The 15,494-nt window shown below is 46.4% G+C and overlaps 1 protein-coding gene and 1 long non-coding RNA gene across 5 annotated transcripts in view; one reads left to right on the top strand and one right to left on the bottom strand.

Annotated features, from left to right (window-relative positions):
- Positions 1–15,494, top strand: part of LOC137533274 (uncharacterized) — a 292,620-nt gene that overhangs the window by 214,904 nt on the left and 62,222 nt on the right. For 3 of the 4 annotated variants that reach the window (XR_011024169.1, XR_011024168.1, XR_011024170.1), the window contains 2 exons: positions 2,812–2,870; positions 5,274–5,332. The exons of the other annotated variant lie outside the window; for it this stretch is intronic. This is a non-coding gene — a long non-coding RNA (uncharacterized lncRNA). The remainder of the gene's footprint in view (positions 1–2,811; positions 2,871–5,273; positions 5,333–15,494) is intronic. 4 annotated transcript variants of the gene reach the window in all.
- The window catches only part of KCNK13 (potassium two pore domain channel subfamily K member 13), a 92,514-nt gene that overhangs the window by 55,128 nt on the left and 21,892 nt on the right, over positions 1–15,494 (bottom strand). The window lies entirely within an intron of this gene.

The raw sequence follows: 15,494 nt of genomic DNA, 5'->3' as shown, positions 1-15,494 counted from the left end.
GCTAATCGGTTGCCTAACACCAGACAACAGCAAGCGTTTACTCCAGACAAAACAAACTAACCGATTCACTATCAGCCACCACTGGAGACAGTGCAATCGCAAGTACAGGACAAGACACAACTAGACAGTACAAATTATACACAAATCTGACAGCACTAGTAGGAGTGCACACTCCCTAATAATTACCTACACTAGAATATTCAGCAATAAGATACAAAGAGGCTGAGGCTCTAAAGTCAGTCTTCACCAAACAGAACCTATGACGAGCAAGGAATTCTGGGAGGAAGTGACATTTATACTGAAAACCTTCAAAGGAAGCAGACAAGCAGATTGCAAGATAAGTGAATGCAAATCAGTCAACCTTGCAAACTGACAAAAAGGCCTCTTTTCCCTGGACTGAACTATGCAACCTGCATAGGAAACCAAACTGTCCAGGGAATCAAGGCCAGCAGAGCGGATTCTGACAGATCCTCTGCCTCTAATACTTTCAGCCATAAACCCAGAACAAGCATGCAGATCAGATGTTTCTGACTGAAGTTTGACTGCATTTGCTGCATGCTTGTTCCAGGTGTGTGATACAGACGCTACTAATACAGGAAAGATCAGCAGGATAGCCAGGCAACTGACATTGTTTAACGGGAAATCAATATACTGTAGCAGCCTCCATGTCCCTTTCGGGTCACTTGTCTGTCAAGGTAAAAGTGAGAAGCCTGAATGCTTGAGTACATTCTATTATATGTCGCTACATTTCCTCTTTATGCCAGTGGTTTGTAGTAGAATTCCTGGAATAACATATTCTGCTTGACAAGATGATACATTTGCAGCGTGCTGATTTGCTGACATCACTTCCTTATTTTTTTTTAGCACATGTTCATGACCAGCGAATCAGAGCTTTGTGAATCTGTCACCTGATTATATTGATCACATGACTCTCCATGAGCAGCGCTAGATATCAGCACTGTTGGCTGTGACATGATTGTTGGCATCAAATGGGCTGGTCTCTATAATGGTCTCTATCTCTATAAGGGCTGGAACCCACAGGAGCGCTTTTGGCAGCGTTTTGGCAGCACTGCGATACGCTAGCAGTTTGCCAAAACGCTGGGCTAATGTTAATGGATGGGGCAACTTCCACAGGAGCGTTTGCGTTTCCCAGAAACGCAAACGCAGGACCTGCAGCATTTTGGGAGCGTTTGCGCTTCAATGTAAAGTATTGAAACGCTAGCAGAAACGCTCAGCAAAACCTAAACTGAGCGATTTTGCTAGCGTTTTGCGGTTCAGCACACTGTAACAAAATGAAAAATAATTCACAGGACCAATCAGGATAAAAACGCAAAATGGAAAACGCTAGGCACCCGCTGGGCAAAAAAATACAATGTTGCAAAACACGACCAAAAACGCGCATGAATCCGCTTGCAAACCGCTCAGACAAAACGCTAGCGGTTGCGTTTTGCGTTTGCGGTTTTCAGTGGGTTCCAGGCCTTACGGTTGATCTCCTGGGAACATTGCAAACAAGCAGGGCAGAGCTCCTCCCAGCTGCATTATGCAGTGTGTCCAATCACAGCTGTGCTGATGGGTTAAAGAGGAACTGCAGTGAAAATAACATAAAATAAATGATTTACTAAGGCTAGATTCACAGTGGGACGTTGCGTTTTGATGCCACGTTAAAGTCGCACCGCAAGCTTACAACGCAACGCGCCCAAAAAGTGGCAACGCAGCGTTACCGTCGCATACAGCAGATACAGTAAAAAATACAGGCAATGAAAAGTATGCATCCAAGTCATTACTGAGCATGTGCAAACAGTCCAACGCAGCTAATAACGTGTATAACGCACTGCATGCAGTACTTTTACTTAACGTGCAGCATTAGTCACTAACGTAACGTGTGCACTGTGAATGGGGCATTGATTTTTCATTGCAGTGAGGTATTCTGCGTTAAATGCTGTTTTAACGTGCGACTTTAACGTCCCACTGTGAACTTAGCCTCAATGTTTTACTGTAAAAGCTTTCCTCTCCCTGATTTACATTCTGCAATGTACCACAGGTGGCGACATCTTTAGTCCTGTCAGGCGCAGCTCTGTGGAATGCTGGTTTCTGGGAACTCTGGAGCCAGTAAGAATAATGTCTGGTCTCCCATAATGCTTTGGGATTAGCATTCCGCTAAGATAAACAGCCTAGGCTAAGCATCTCTGTGACATCACTGAAAGGACAGGGTTACATACCAACATACAGCAACATACCAACATACCATCATAAAAGTGGGTATCCTAAATAATGTATTACATCCTGTACATTCTGATTTATGTCACTACAGGCCCTCTTTAAAGAGGCACTGAAGCAAAAAAAAATTATGATATAATGATTGGTATGTATAGTACAGCTAAGAAATAAAACATTAGGAGCAGAGACATAAGTCTAATATTGTTTCCAGTACAGGAAGAGTTAAGAAACTCCAGTTGTTATCTATGCAAAAAAAGCCATTGAGCTCCACAACTTTTAAAGTCGCAGAGAGCTCTGTCTTCTGAAGCTTGTTATCTCAATTGTCAGTCACTGTATTTTCTTTTTCGCTCCAGAGGATTATTAAATAGTTCACTGGCCTGCTCTGTAAAATCATTTAGAATGCTGAGTAGTGTGTAAACTGTAAATATTAGAGAAGGATGCAATGTTATAAAAAAACACTATATAACTGAAAATAAAAATATGAGAATATTTTCTTTGCTACTAATGTTCTAGTAATTATCCGTACTACAGAACCTATTCACTATATCATATTTAGTTTTTTTGGTTTCAGTGTCTCTTTAATGTTTGTTCCAGTAGCCGGGATGAAATGAAGAACAGAGAGTTTGCAGCAGAGTTTTGAAATTGACTCGGGGGTAGGTAGTAAAGATATCTACGCTTTTTATGTCTGACAATTAAACCCACTTATGCTGAAAAAATAATCAGAGTGGCATTACACTTAAAATGTTTCTTACAGCTTTTATTCCCCCCCCCCCCCCCCCCCCCCCCCCCCGTATATACACATTTTATCTGAAGTGTTCCCATCCTCCTCGCCGTTCTTTCTGAATGATGGGAACATTAACACTTCCCCTGCCAGCCTAGGCAGCCAGCTCGCTGCATGGAGAGAGGCGTGGGAGGTGTGATCTAAAGACACGCACCCCGCAGAGTCATACAAGCAAAGTACTCAATACTTATTAGGAAAGAGGCCCGACACCCAAAATTCAAAAGAGATGCCTTTTGAATGACTCCTGTATTAAAAGACACCTGAAGTGAGAGGGATAAGGAGGCTGCCATATTTATTTCCTTTTAAATATGTACATTGCCTGGCTGTCCTGCTGATCCTCTGCCTGTAATACTTTTAGCCATAGACCCCGAACAAGCATGCAGATCCGGTATTTCTGACTGAAGTCTGACTGGATTAGCTGATTCAGACACTTCTGCAGCCAAAGAGATCAACAGGACTGCCAGGAAACTGGTTTTGTTTAAAAGGAAATAAATATCGCAGCCTCCATATACATCTCACGTCAGATGTGCTTTAGGCTGCTTTCACATTGAGACGTTACAGGCGCACGTTCGTGCAGCCTGTAACGCAGCCCACCGCACAGCAATGAAAAGTCAATAGGTTGTTCACAGTGCCCAAGTTGCGTTACATTGTAACGCAGCTCGTTTTAAAAAAGTGCTGCATGCTGTGCGTTATATGCGGCTAATCCGCGTTAGACTGTTTGCACATGCTCAGTGATGTTGGAGGAGGAGGTCTCCCCTCCTCCTCCGCGGCCAGCCACATGGCTAATTAAAACGCAAAATGGAAAACGCTAGGCACCCGCTGGGGAAAAAAATACAATGTTGCAAAACACGACCAAAAACGCGCATGAATCCGCTTGCAAACCGCTCAGACAAAACGCTAGCGGTTGCGTTTTGCGTTTGCGGTTTTCAGTGGGTTTCAGGCCTTACGGTTGATCTCCTGGGAACATTGCAAACAAGCAGGGCAGAGCTCCTCCCAGCTGCATTATGCAGTGTGTCCAATCACAGCTGTGCTGATGGGTTAAAGAGGAACTGCAGTGAAAATAACATAAAATAAATGATTTACTAAGGCTAGATTCACAGTGGGACGTTGCGTTTTGATGCCACGTTAAAGTCGCACCGCAAGCTTACAACGCAACGCGCCCAAAAAGTGGCAACGCAGCGTTACCGTCGCATACAGCAGATACAGTAAAAAATACAGGCAATGAAAAGTATGCATCCAAGTCATTACTGAGCATGTGCAAACAGTCCAACGCAGCTAATAACGTGTATAACGCACTGCATGCAGTACTTTTACTTAACGTGCAGCATTAGTCACTAACGTAACGTGTGCACTGTGAATGGGGCATTGATTTTTCATTGCAGTGAGGTATTCTGCGTTAAATGCTGTTTTAACGTGCGACTTTAACGTCCCACTGTGAACTTAGCCTCAATGTTTTACTGTAAAAGCTTTCCTCTCCCTGATTTACATTCTGCAATGTACCACAGGTGGCGACATCTTTAGTCCTGTCAGGCGCAGCTCTGTGGAATGCTGGTTTCTGGGAACTCTGGAGCCAGTAAGAATAATGTCTGGTCTCCCATAATGCTTTGGGATTAGCATTCCGCTAAGATAAACAGCCTAGGCTAAGCATCTCTGTGACATCACTGAAAGGACAGGGTTACATACCAACATACAGCAACATACCAACATACCATCATAAAAGTGGGTATCCTAAATAATGTATTACATCCTGTACATTCTGATTTATGTCACTACAGGCCCTCTTTAAAGAGGCACTGAAGCAAAAAAAAATTATGATATAATGATTGGTATGTATAGTACAGCTAAGAAATAAAACATTAGGAGCAGAGACATAAGTCTAATATTGTTTCCAGTACAGGAAGAGTTAAGAAACTCCAGTTGTTATCTATGCAAAAAAAGCCATTGAGCTCCACAACTTTTAAAGTCGCAGAGAGCTCTGTCTTCTGAAGCTTGTTATCTCAATTGTCAGTCACTGTATTTTCTTTTTCGCTCCAGAGGATTATTAAATAGTTCACTGGCCTGCTCTGTAAAATCATTTAGAATGCTGAGTAGTGTGTAAACTGTAAATATTAGAGAAGGATGCAATGTTATAAAAAAACACTATATAACTGAAAATAAAAATATGAGAATATTTTCTTTGCTACTAATGTTCTAGTAATTATCCGTACTACAGAACCTATTCACTATATCATATTTAGTTTTTTTGGTTTCAGTGTCTCTTTAATGTTTGTTCCAGTAGCCGGGATGAAATGAAGAACAGAGAGTTTGCAGCAGAGTTTTGAAATTGACTCGGGGGTAGGTAGTAAAGATATCTACGCTTTTTATGTCTGACAATTAAACCCACTTATGCTGAAAAAATAATCAGAGTGGCATTACACTTAAAATGTTTCTTACAGCTTTTATTCCCCCCCCCCCCCCCCCCCCCGTATATACACATTTTATCTGAAGTGTTCCCATCCTCCTCGCCGTTCTTTCTGAATGATGGGAACATTAACACTTCCCCTGCCAGCCTAGGCAGCCAGCTCGCTGCATGGAGAGAGGCGTGGGAGGTGTGATCTAAAGACACGCACCCCGCAGAGTCATACAAGCAAAGTACTCAATACTTATTAGGAAAGAGGCCCGACACCCAAAATTCAAAAGAGATGCCTTTTGAATGACTCCTGTATTAAAAGACACCTGAAGTGAGAGGGATAAGGAGGCTGCCATATTTATTTCCTTTTAAATATGTACATTGCCTGGCTGTCCTGCTGATCCTCTGCCTGTAATACTTTTAGCCATAGACCCCGAACAAGCATGCAGATCCGGTATTTCTGACTGAAGTCTGACTGGATTAGCTGATTCAGACACTTCTGCAGCCAAAGAGATCAACAGGACTGCCAGGAAACTGGTTTTGTTTAAAAGGAAATAAATATCGCAGCCTCCATATACATCTCACGTCAGATGTGCTTTAGGCTGCTTTCACATTGAGACGTTACAGGCGCACGTTCGTGCAGCCTGTAACGCAGCCCACCGCACAGCAATGAAAAGTCAATAGGTTGTTCACAGTGCCCAAGTTGCGTTACATTGTAACGCAGCTCGTTTTAAAAAAGTGCTGCATGCTGTGCGTTATATGCGGCTAATCCGCGTTAGACTGTTTGCACATGCTCAGTGATGTTGGAGGAGGAGGTCTCCCCTCCTCCTCCGCGGCCAGCCACATGGCTAATTAATATTTATTGCACTCAGTGACATGCAGTGTTTACTTCCTGGAGCAGCCGCTCTGTGCGGCGATTGGCCGGCGGGATCCGCATCACATGGTCTCCGCATCACATTGCACAAAAAAGGCGCACCAAGAGCTGCATAACGCAGCTCTAGGTAGCGTCCACCACCACCAGGCGTTGCGTTAGGGGCACGTTATGCGACCTAAAACGTACCCTAAAACGCAACGTCCTGGTGGGAAAGTAGCCTACGAGAAAGTTAAGAATGGCAGCCAATATCATTTTTTATTTCAGGTTACCTATGAGCGATTTCTGGTGGCCAATTAGCAATCATTTACATGTCATTATAGCTAGTATTCTGTGGGGGTTATTTAATTAGATAGTGAACAATTTGCAGAGTAAAGTAACCTTTGTCAACCACTTTACTTTAAATCCCATTGATGGTCGGCTGCTCATTTTCCTAAGAGGTGCCATTACCGGTATATACCACTAAATACACTTCTGCCTATAGTTACATGTCTAATTGTAGGCATGGGTGGTTAGTATTCACATTTCTTTGCTGATGTCTTCAAGGACAACTGAAGTGAGAGGTATATGGAGGCTGCCGTATTTATTTCCTATTAAGCAATACCAATTGCCTGGCAGCCCTGCTGAACCTCTGCCTCTAATACTATTAGCCATAGCCCCTGAACAAGCATGCAGCAGATCAGATGTATCTGACAGTATTGTCAGATCTGACAAGATTAGCTGCATGCTTGTTTCTGGTGTTATTCAGATATTATTGCAGCCAAATAGATCAGCAGGGCTGCCAGGTAACTAGTATAGTTTAAGAGGAAATAAATATGGCAGCCTCAAAATTCTTCTCCCTTCAGCTGTCCTTTAATAAGGAACTGTAGGGAAAATAAAATAAAATTGCTTATATAAATTGCACAATGAATAAATTGCTATAAATATTAATTTATGAATTATTTAGTCAGTGTTTGCCTATTGTAAAATCTTTCCTCACCCCGATTTACATTCTGAAATTTATCACAGGCGGCAACATGTTTAGTCCTGTCAGGTGATCTCTGCAGAATATTTGGTTACTGTAAGTTCCAAAGCCAGTTCAAATATTACCTGTTCTCTCAAAATGCTCTGGGAGGAGAAATCCGCATAGCTAATCAGTTAAAGCTGTGACATCACTGGGAGGGCGGGGCTACATACCAAATATACAGTAATAAGTAGCTATAGGAAGTGTTTCTGAAGCTGAAACCATGAAAATTAGTGTAAATGATGGACTGTGGTAGGGACATTACACTGTGGTAGGGACATTACACTGTGGTAGGGACATTAGACTGTGGAGGGGACATTAGACTGTGGTAGGGACAACAGACTGTGGTAGGGACATTAGACTGTGGTAGGGACATTAGACTGTGGTAGGGACATTAGACTGTGGTAGGCAGGGCCGGTCCTGGACTTTCTGCTGCCTGAGGCAAAGATCGTAAAGGCGCCCCCCCCCCCCCGGTATAAGTTAGATAAGTAGGTGCCCCCAGTACAGGTTAGCTAGGTAGGTGCCTCCAATATAGGTAGCCAGTATAGTTGCCCTCAGCATAGGTTAGATAGGTAGGTACCCCAAGTATAGGTTAGTTAGGTAGGTGCTCCCAGTATAGGTAGCCAGTATAGTTGCCACCTGTATAGGCTAGCTAGGTAGGTAGGTAGGTGCCCCCAATACAGGTTAGATAAGTGCCCCCAGTATAGGTTAGATAGGTAGCTTCCCCCAAGTATAGGTTAGATTAGGTCGCTGCCCTTCAGTATAGGTTAGATTAGGTAGGTGTCCCCAGTACAGGTTAGATTAGGTAGGTGCCCCCAGTATAGATTAGATAGGTAGCTGCCCCCAGCATAGGTTAGAGAGGTAGCTGCCCCCCAGCATAGGTTATATAGGTAGCTGCCCCCCAGTATAGGTTAGATAGGTAGCTGCCCCCCAGTACAGGTTAGATTAGGTAGGTGCCCCCCAGTATAGGATAGATAGGTAGCTGCCCCCAGTACAGGTTAGATTAGGTAGGTGCCCCCCAGTGTAGGATAGACAGGTAGCTGCCCCCAGTATAGGTTAGATAGGTAGCTGCCCCCCAGTATAGGTTAGATAGGTAGCTGCCCCCCAGTACAGGTTAGATTAGGTAGGTGCCCCCCAGTATAGGATAGATAGGTATCTGCCCCCAGTACAGGTTAGATTAGGTAGGTGCCCCCCAGTATAGGATAGATAGGTAGCTGCCCCCAGTATAGGTTAGATAGGTAGCTGCCCCCCAGTGTAGGTTAGATAGGTAGCTGCCCCCCAGTGTAGGTTAGATAGGTAGCTGCCCCCCAGTGTAGGTTAGATAGGTAGCTGCCCCCCAGTATAGGATAGATAGGTAGCTGCCCCCCAGTACAGGTTAGATTAGGTAGGTGCCCCCCAGTATAGGATAAATAGGTAGCTGCCCCCAGTACAGGTTAGATTAGGTAGGTGCCCCCCAGTATAGGATAGACAGGTAGCTGCCCCCAGTATAGGTTAGATAGGTAGCTGCCCCCCAGTATAGGTTAGATAGGTAGCTGCCCCCCAGTATAGGATAGATAGGTAGCTGGCCCCCAGTATAGGTTAGATTAGGTAGGTGCCCCCCAGTATAGGATAGATAGGTAGCTGCCCCTAGTACAGGTTAGATTAGGTAGGTGCCCCCCAGTATAGGATAGATAGGTAGCTGCCCCCAAAACAGGTTAGATTAGGTAGGTGCCCCCCAGTATAGGATAGATAGGTAGCTTGCCCAGGTAGGTGCCCCCTTATAATGGCGGAGGGGGGAGCCGGAGCCGCGGGGAGGGCAGCCCGACCTCTCCCTCCCTCTCCCCGAGCCGCCCTCCATGCTCCCCCCTCGGACTTTAGGCAGCAGAGTTAGCGCGCAGGGAAGCGCTGCTGTACACAGCCTGTTACTCACCTCCCTGGATCCGATCGCCGCTCCCGCCCTGCTGGTCTCCTCTCTGCCTAGCCGGCTGATACACACGCGGCTGCTTCCTGTGTAAACAGGAAGCAGCGCGTGTAATGTATCAGCGGCTACATTGCAGAGAGGAGACCAGCAGGGCGGGAGCGGCGATCGGATCCAGGGAGGTGAGTAACAGGCTGTGTACAGCAGCGCTTCCCTGCGCGCTAACTCTGCTGCCTAAAGTCCGAGGGGGGAGCATGGAGGGCGGCCCGGGGAGAGGGAGGGAGAGGTCGGGCTGCCCTCACCGCGGCTCTGGCTCCCCCGCTCAGTCACAGCCACTTCATCTGGTGCCGCCCCTCCACTTCCTGCCGCCTGAGGAACCCGCCTCACCCCGCCTCATGGGCGGGCCGGCCCTGGTGGTAGGGACATTACACTGTGGTAAGGACAACAGACTGTGGAGGGGACATTAGACTGTGGAGGGGACAACAAACTGTGGAGGGGACATTACACTGTGGTAGGGACAACAGACTGTGGAGGGGACATTAGACTGTTGAGTGGACAACAGACTGTGGAGGGGACATTACACTGTGGTATGGATACAGGTGGGGAAAACAGACTGTGGTGGGGGCAGTAGGTTGTGTGGCAGGGACATTAGACTGTGGCAGGGACATTAGATTACTGGGGACAATAGACTGTGGTAGGGACAGGAGACTGTGGGGGGGGGGGGGGGGACGCTAGGTGGGAACAATAGCCTGTAGTAGGGACAGTAGACTGTGGAGGGGACATTACACTGTGGTATGGATACTGGTGGGGACAATAGACTGTGGTAGGGACAATAGGTTGAGGTAGGGATATTAGACAGTGGTAGGGACATAAGACTGTGGAGGGGGACACAAGGTGGCAGGGACATTAGACTCTGGTGGGGACAATAGAAATTAAATCCCTCGTTGGAAGAATTAGCAACATGAATAGTTCGATATGTCCCTGTAAAGCTTTGTGCCAGCACAACATAAAAACACAATAACAACAATTTTCTGATCTTTCCTCCCTGTAATGGACTGCGTTGATCTACTTCACGCAGTCTCCCTTCCACGGATTTGGTGCAGGTGTTTTTTTCAGCTCTTATCTGGCTACAATCCGAGTTCCGCATGTCTATCATCTGCTCTGCAGACGTCGGTGGTCCCCTCAGGGTGAGCTCCAGGCCGCTGTCAGGTGCACCTGGCCATCCTAATTAATGTGAGAGATGGAACAACAGGTGTTCCGACTTGGCAGGGCCAGCGTGCCCATCTTGCTGCTCAGTGCTGCCTGCCAGTCACGTCACCGAGAATTACTGCTAATAGCTAAAACACACACATGCAATGCTCATATCCTGGCATCTAACTAACGATATCTCCAGCGTGTATCTAGGACGCTTCGTGCCACGTGGGCAGAGCAGCCGTGGTCCGCGAGACTCTGCCGCTGGTGGCCGTGGCGGATTACATGCGGGTCACAGCTCCGCACTGCCGAGGCTGTCATTTTCCCTTCCAATTTACAGTCATCATTTTTACATCCTTTGTAAATGAAACTGTCTGACAGCCGACCATCTCCAGCAGGGTAATCTAGCAAATTAAGAGGGGGGCTCAGGTGGCCGGAAGATTTCATGTCTCAACTGGCAGGAGAAAAACAAACTCCTTTACATCATCTTCAAGACACTGCGAGGATTCTGGCAAACTTCAGATCCTCACCTGGCTTCAGTGCAGTTTCTAGGCTAAAATGCACCCAGGGCGAGGGTGTAAAAATTCCCCCCCCCCCCCCCCCCCCGGGAGCAAGGTATGGGTGCCCGCAGTATAGGTTAGCCAGGTCTAGTTGCACTTAGTATAGGTCCCCCCAGTATAGGTAGCCAAGAATAGGTACCCCAGTATAGGTAGCCAGGCATAGGTGAGCCAGTATATTTGCCCCCGCTATAGGATAGCCAGGTAGGTGCCTCCAGTATAGGTAGCCAGTATAGTTGCCCCCAGTATAGGTTAGATAGGCAGGCGCCCCCGGTATAAGTTAGATAGGTAGGTGCCCCAGTACAGGTTATTTAGGTAGGTGCCTGCAATATAGGTAGCCAGTATAGTGGCCACCTGTATAGGCTAGCTAGGTAGGTGCCCCCAATACAGGTTAAATAAGTGCCCCGAGTATAGGTTAGATAGGTAGCTGCCCCCCAGTGTAGGTTAGATTAGGTAGCTGCCCCAGAGCGTAGGTTAGATTAGGTAGGTGCCCCCCCCCCCAGCGTAGGTTAGATTAGGTAGGTGCCCCCCCCCCAGTATAGATTAGATAGGTAGTTGCCCGCCAGTGTAGGTTAGATAGGTAGCTGCCCCCCAGTGTAGGTTAGATAGGTAGCTGCCCCCCAGTGTAGGTTAGATAGGTAGCTGCCCCCCAGTGAAGGTTAGATAGGTAGCTGCCCCCCAGTGTAGGTTAGATTAGGTAGGTGCCCCCCAGTGTAGGTTAGATTAGGTAGGTGCCCCCCAGTATAGGTTAGATTAGGTAGGTGCCCCCCAGTGTATGTTAGATTAGGTAGGTGCCCCCCAGTGTATGTTAGATTAGGTAGGTGCCCCCCAGCGTAGGTTAGATTAGGTAGGTGCCCCCCAGTATAGGTTAGATAGGTAGCTGCCCCCCAGTATAGGTTAGATTAGGTAGGTGCCCCCCAGCGTAGGTTAGATTAGGTAGCTGCCCCCAGCGTAGGTTAGATTAGGTAGGTGCCCCCAGGATAGGTTAGGTAGCTAGCTGTCCCCTATAGTGGAGGGGGGAGCCGGAGCCGCGGGGAGGGCAGACCGACCTCTCCCTCCCTCTCCCGGGTGCCCTCCTGCTCCCCCCTCAGATGCAGAGCGAGCAGCCGGGAAGCGCTGTTTACAACTCACCTGCCTGGCTCCAAGCGCTGCTCTCTCGCCGCTGGTCTCTCGCCGCTGGTCTGTCTCTTCTCTCTGCATACTGCGGATTAGTGTTGTCCGGATCATGAACGATTCGGATCTTTGATCCGAATCTATTTTATGAGTCGATCATCCGAATCATCAAAATGAACGATTCGGATCGCAAAAGGGGCGGGGCCAGGAGCGACACGCCCCCTCTCAGCGAGCAGCGGGGTCCTGGAAGCAGGGATCGCTCTGTTGGATGGAAGGCAGCCTTGCAGGGAGACAGGTAGATAAGAGAGAGGGGACATGGGTGCCACTGCCAGATATGTGTAGAGCACACATACTGGCTGCAATGTGCTGCTCATTATAGGCTGTCTGTTCCGTAGTTGTGCACAGTGAACACATTGGAAACTTTTGGCTCAGCACAGCTCAGTAACTTTGCAGGCACTGTGATTGCAGGGCAAAATGATCCTCCTGCACTCGGCACTAAACAGCTGCACTTATCTTCTGGGAATGCTTTCTTTCACTGTGCGACCTTTTCTTTCAGGGCTGGAACCCACAGGAGCGCTTTTGGCAGCGTTTTGGCAGCACTGCGATACGCTAGCAGTTTGCCAAAACGCTGGGCTAATGTTAATGGATGGGGCAACTTCCACAGGAGCGTTTGCGTTTCCCAGAAACGCAAACGCAGGACCTGCAGCATTTTGGGAGCGTTAGCGCTTCAATGTAAAGTATTGAAACGCTAGCAGAAACGCTCAGCAAAACCTAAACTGAGCGGTTTTGCTAGCGTTTTGCGGTTCAGCACACTGTAACAAAATGAAAAATAATTCACAGGACCAATCAGGATAAAAACGCAAAACGCAAAACGCTAGGCACCCGCTGGGGAAAAAAATACAATGTTGCAAAACACAACCCAAAACGCGCATGAATCCGCTTGCAAACCGCTCAGACAAAACGCTAGCGGTTGCGTTTTGCGTTTGCGGTTTTCAGTGGGTTCCAGGCCTCAAAGTGTACAGATGAACATATAGGTGAAATATATGTAAAGCATATGATTGCAGCATGTGGGTATTACGTGCAAACATTTCTGCTCTCTGCTCGTCCCTCCTCCCATCTCTGTCCACTCCCTGCCCTCTGTCCATCTTCTCCCCTTCTCTGTGTGTCCACCCCCCTCCCCTTCTCCTGTCCACAGACCTGTCCTGCTGTTCATTTCACCCCCGAATGCTTCCGGTAGTAAAATGATCCGAGATTCGGATCAAAGATCCGGATCTCTTCAATGATCCGATTCGAATCATCCGGATCATTGAAAAGATCCGAACTTCCCATCTCTACTGCGGATACACGCGGCTTCCTGTTTAGCCGGAAGCCGCGTGTATCAGCATGTATGCACTATGCAGAGAGAAGAGACAGACCAGCGGCGAGAGAGCAGCGCTTGGAGCCAGGCAGGTGAGTTGCAAACAGCGCTTCCCGGCTGCTCGCTCTGCATCTGAGGGGGGAGCACGGAGGGCGCCCGGGAGAGGGAGGGAGAGGTCGGGCTGCCCTCCCCGGGGCTCCGGCTCCCCCCTCCATTATAGTGCCCCCCTCCTAACAGCGCCCCGGGCGGCGGCACGCCCTGCACGGGGGTAGAAACGGCCCTGCCTGGCTTTGTCATATAAATCCTAAGAAAAAGCCCTTCAGTGAGTTCCAGGACAGACATGCTAATTGGAGGGTCTGTTCCTAATATTATTATTATAGTGCTGATGCATTTTCTGCAACGCTTTATAATAGGAGATTGTACAACTGCTTCCTTACCTCGTGTTGCTTCCTAAATTGGACCTGAACTCTTGCACAAGACAGAAGGAAAACACAGAGAAATGCACTCTGTATGTATTTAGAGAGTTTAGCCTGTCTAATTCCCCCTCATCTGTGACTAATCACAGGTGTAATTTGATCTCTTCATCTGTGTCAGCTCAGGAATTTCCTTTGCCTCAGCAGAGCTGCGAGTTTGTAAACACAGGATGTTAACCCTATGTCTGCTTCCATGAAAGCAGGAAGTAGACACACTGAAGATTTATGGCAGGATTTGTATCAGCTGTAACAAAGAAATGTTTTTCTTTAAAGAGACACTGAAGCAAAAAAATATATATGATATAGTGAATTGGTTGTGTACTATGAATAATTACTAGAAGATTAGCAGCAAAGAAAATATTCTCATACTTTTATTTTCAGGTATTTAGTGTTTTTTCTAACATTGCATCATTCTGTAATATGTGCAGATTACACAACACTCAGCATTCAAAATGATTCTTTCAGAGCAGTCTGTGAACTAATGACCTCTCCTCTGGCAGAGAAAAAGTAATTAGTTCACTTAGTTGAGATAATAAAAGTCAGAAAACAGCCCTCTCCACGACTTTGAAAGTCACAGAGCTTATGGCTTTTTTGCATAGAGATAACAACTAGAGTTTCTTAACTCTTTCTGTACTGGAAACAATTAGACTGATATATCTGATCTTAATGTTTTATTTCTTAGCTGTACTACACATACAAATCATAATATCATCATTTTTTTTTCGCTTCAGTGTCTCTTTTAAGGTTATTATGCTGTTGCTTATCTTTTAGAGCAGAGAGGAAGTTCTGCGTTCAGGTCCGCTTTAAACAGAAGCGAGAGGTATATGGAGGCTGCCATATTTATTTCCCTTTAAGCAATACCAGTTGCCTGGCAGGACTGCTGATTCTCTGCCTCTAATACTTTTAGTTATAGACCCTGAACAAGCATGCAGCAGATCATATATTTCTGACATTATCATACCTCCCAGCTTTTTTAGATGAGAAGCACTTAAGCCACACCCCTGCCACACCCCTAATCACGCCCCCAGCACACCCCTAGTCACACATACCATAAAGATTTCATCAGAAAATGATGTTGAGTTATATATAATTCAAGCCACACTGGTCCTTTCTATCCTGGTTCACTGTTCTTCATATTAACATTTGAAAATAAATCTATCAATTTAAAGGATGGGAATAAAGTTTATAGTCAATAAAAACACATTATTTCAGTCGATAAATACAAATATTTACACAGATCTGTACATGAGTCCTGAAAGAGGGACAGATGAGGAAGAAAGAGGGATTGGGGTCCCAAAGAGGGACAGTTAGGAGCTATGCATTATTGTCAGATCTGACAAGATTACCAGCATGCAACAGTTTCTGGTGTTATTCAGACAGTACTGCAGCCAAATAGATCAGCAGAGCTGCCAGGCAACTGGTATTGTTTAAAATAAATTAAATATGGCAGCCTCCATATGCCTCTCGCTTCAGTTGTCTTTTAACCTAAGTACCCACTAAAAGATAAATAGTTTGAAATGGCCAATGAAAGATCGTTTCATGATTCATCTTTCAAGATATTCACACGACGTGATGTGAAAAGCGTGATGTGTTTGTAAAAGACTGACAGACGATATTGTTAACTAATCAGATCCTTAAAGGATAC

Source organism: Hyperolius riggenbachi, chromosome 9 (genome assembly GCF_040937935.1).
Source record: "Hyperolius riggenbachi isolate aHypRig1 chromosome 9, aHypRig1.pri, whole genome shotgun sequence".
Lineage (NCBI taxonomy): Eukaryota > Metazoa > Chordata > Amphibia > Anura > Hyperoliidae > Hyperolius > Hyperolius riggenbachi.
The sequence above is the reverse complement of the archived record's forward strand: the minus strand, read 5'-3'. Positions and strand labels throughout refer to the sequence as shown.